Here is a 3973-nt window from a genome sequence, read left to right as displayed (position 1 = left end):
TATTTGCTGTGTAAAGTTTTTCTTGGTTTATTCTCTTAAAAGATCACTATATTTAAGTAAAAATGAAGGTCAGCAATATACTTCCTGTCTTGGTGGGTTTTATTTTCAATGAAAAATGTAGGGTTCTTTCAGGAATCCTTTGTGCTTAACTCTGATTATATCTAAATTGACTCCTTTTTAATTTGGTTTTTTGGTCATTAGGACGTACACCTCAGTTTTGAAAGGTGTGTAAGTTCAAAACTAAAGGATGACTTTAATAAGCCATATGGCATCTGAGGCCATTTGACTTGGTCTGGACAGGCAACCTTAGCTTTGGATCTGAGAACCATGCAAGGGCTGAACCGAATCCCTAGACATCTCCTAGTCATTTTAGCTCACGGAATTCCTTCACCTGGAATGCCATACCACACATACCCCTGACCCCAAGTCAGCACTCGATGGCTGGAAGTGATCCTGCCTCCTGCTTCCATTCCCCACCTCTGATCAATGCCCACATCGGTCTTGTGTTCTTGGCTCCCCCAATAGACTGTAAAGACCATATTCCTTTTTTATTCTGTGGTGTCTTTCACCTAATGGGTGCTCCAAAAATTGGGATTGAATACAATTACATGTGAAGAGATCTAGGCTAGGAATCTTCCGCTGCTTATTCTGCAGTTGGCTCCCATTTCCTCAGGTGGAAGTAGGACAGTGAGTGGGGAAGTGGTGGTATACATTCATCACCTAAGAGTGATGCTCAACTGTTGCCGCTGCAATGACATGGAACAAACCATCCCCAAACTCAATGGCTTAAAATAATAAGCATTTGCTCACAAGTCCAGATTGGCAGTGGCAACTGGGCGTGGCTAGACAGTTCTGGTCTTGCTTGGACTCCTTCATATGCCTGGCAGCTGAAGGGTCAGCTGCTCTAGGATGGCCTTGGCCAACACACCCGAGGCAACTCAGGCAGGTCAGCTCCATGTGTCATCCTCCAGCAACCTAGCCTGGGCATATTGTCATGGCAAAGGGAGAGGTGCTAGAGTGAAAGAGTAAACACAACTGCCTCTGTCACAATTGGCCAAAGCAAGTCACAGGGCCAAGTTCAGAATCAAGGGGTGGGGAAATACACTCCAACAATTGATGGGAGGAGTTGCAAAGTATGTTGGAAAGGTATGGCTACAAGGAGGTATGAAAATTTGGGAAATTTTTGCAATAAATTTACTATCTCCACATACTCCATGTCTCCACCATGGTTGAGAACCCTGGGCCATATAATCACTAAGGCCTCTCCTCGCTCGGCTTTTCTCCTGGCCAGATAAACATCCCATCAAGAGTTAAGACATTTCTATTCGTGGCTCCTGCAGAGGGCACCAAACCCAAGCCAATGGCTTCTCTAGGCTTGGCACTTCCCTCTTGTGTTCGCTGCGTGTAGTTTGCTTTCTTCCTACCCTTTTTAACCTAGAGCAGTATTCTGCTTATCTATTGCTAAGTAACAAACTATTAATATCCCAAAACTTAGCAGCTTAAAACAACATCCATTTTATCTCATGGAATTGGTTACGAATTAGGACAGAATTTGGGCAATTCTGCTCTTTGTGGCTTCAACTGAGGTCTCCCAGTGGTACTTAGTTGGCAGATGGGCAGGACTGGAAGTGCGGGCTGGTTTCACTCACATGTCTGGTACTGGATGGCCGGAAGCAGGTTCACTTGGGACCATCAACCAGGAGGGCCCATGGCTTCTCTAGCAAGGCAGTGTCAAGGTACTCAGTCTTCTTATATGATGGCTGCCTTCCCGTAGAATGAGTGTTCTGCGAAGCTGCCTGGCCTTTATGACCTAGCCTGGAAGTCACACAGCATCAATTCCACAGTATTCTACTGGTCAAAGCAGTGAAAAACCCACCTAGATGCAAGAGGAAGGGGTATAGACCCCACCTGTCTAATGGAATATTAAAAAGCCACCCACCCAAAGTCCCCACCTTTTCTTCCTGTGTTTTTGGTCTAGTCTTCTGCAACTGTCCTCAGATGCGTCATCTCCCTGGAGCAGTGGCTCTTAAAAGGAGGTCCCTGGTCAGCAGCACCAGCATCCCCTAGGACCTTGTTAGAAATGCAAACGCCAGACCTACTAAATCAGAAACTCTAGGGTGGGACCCAGTAATCCATTTCGACAAGTACTTCAGGTCACTCTGATGAACCCCAATTGAGAAGCCACGCCTTAGGGAAAAACTCCTTGGTGAGCTTCAAGTGATGATCCATGACTATGATGGCTGCCTTCCACCTCCCATCCTAACTGTGGACGTGAGCATAACCCAGGGCAGGGCACGCAGTGTAGTGTGGTACTATATATGGGCTGGAACATCAAAGACAAGAAAATTCATCATTGCCTTGAATCATTCACCTTGAAGAAATTAGAGGCCAAAATAACAAATGAAAATCTCTTGAGGTACTAGGGTGTCTGCAGCAGAATTTCAGTGTTACATGGGCATCTTGGGACAGACACACCGGTCATCCATCCCTCTAATAGGGGCATATAGGGGTCAAATTGCTTAAGAATCTCCAAACCTCATTATAATGAATGGGCCAACCTATGGCCCAGTGACTGTTTTACTTAAGTTTCTATAAAGGGAGTGGGGTAAGGGGGAACTGAGAGCAGGGACAATAGTCAATTTCTTCCTTTCATAAGGTTATTTCTTGTAGACTTGTCTGACTCTAAAAGTCAACTGTCTGGGGCTGAAAATAACTCAGGTGAACCCCCAGAGAGAAAGCCCCTCTGGTAAAGGCATCGTGAGGTTTTTTTTCTCTATTTCTCAGGGGGGTTGGATGAGGTGTGGTGGGGGGTCCTTCACCCATTACTCCTGTGTGATGTACCACCCTGTGAGAATGGTTGCCGATGAAGATGAGGGAGAATAGACGGCACTCCTGGAGCTTCTGAGGGTTAATTGTGGGTTACTTAAGTGGAGTAATCTCTTTGGTGACTCGCCAAGGTCCTTGACCTGTGAGCTCACTGTGACCTCACAAATGGAAGAGCTGAGATCCATTGTAAATGTAAATGGGTTTACTCCACTACAGGGGAGGGATGGGGCAGACAACTCAAGTAAAACAGTCTCTGGGCCATAGGTTGGCATATTAATGAGGAGGTTTGGAGACTCAAGCAATTTGACCCATATGTGCCCTCCATGCCTCTGTTATAGTGATGATGACTGCTGCGTGTCCCAAGATGCTCAGAAACTACCATCTTCCCAAAGATTGGTTTCTAAGTATGTACTAGTTACCAAGCTTCCTTCAAAGACCTTACTTTGCTTACAAATCTGTCACTCAAACAGCTTTGCAGGAGGGTAGAGAAGAGTCCTAGGGCCAAACCGCATCCCCGCACTTCCCTGGTTCGGGTAGGAGCTTCTGGGCTGGCCCGGAGAACCTTAGCAACAGGTGGATCCTTGGATCAGCTGAGCAGAGCTTGGGCCCGTTACTAGTGAAAGAGTGAAAATAAACCAGTCCAGACAGACAGAGTACGAGTCAGCCCTGGGGCCGGCCATTCCTCAGACTGCTGGAGCAGATGCTAATAAAGCCTCCAAGTGAACAGGAAGCCATCTTTCTCCCAAGGTCACCGCTGCTCATGATCACTCCATTATTTGAGTGACTACTGTTAGCTTTCCAATGACAGCCCCAGCCTCCCTCTGTTACTCCTGCCACCAGAACAAACATCACTGCCAAACTTGGTGACTAACAGCATGGGCTGTCAAAACTTTGCAGTTTGCAAGCTCATCAGTAAGAACAGAACCTTTCACTCTTGCCTGGAAGACCTGAGCCGCGTGAGTCACTTTCACTCAGAGAAGCAGTTTCCATCTCCACCCTAGATACAGGACTTCTGATGGGTGTTCAGGCACAACATTCCATGGTTTTTCTGAACTCTGTAGTTTTTTCGGGAATTAGGACCTGCGCCCACTTCCCAGTCCAGGCTTGATGTGGACCCCTTTCTACACGGCCTGCGTTCTGCGTTGCT

This window comes from Rhinolophus ferrumequinum, chromosome 17, assembly GCF_004115265.2.
Source record: "Rhinolophus ferrumequinum isolate MPI-CBG mRhiFer1 chromosome 17, mRhiFer1_v1.p, whole genome shotgun sequence".
Classification (NCBI taxonomy): domain Eukaryota; kingdom Metazoa; phylum Chordata; class Mammalia; order Chiroptera; family Rhinolophidae; genus Rhinolophus; species Rhinolophus ferrumequinum.
The sequence above is the reverse complement of the archived record's forward strand: the minus strand, read 5'-3'. Positions refer to the sequence as shown.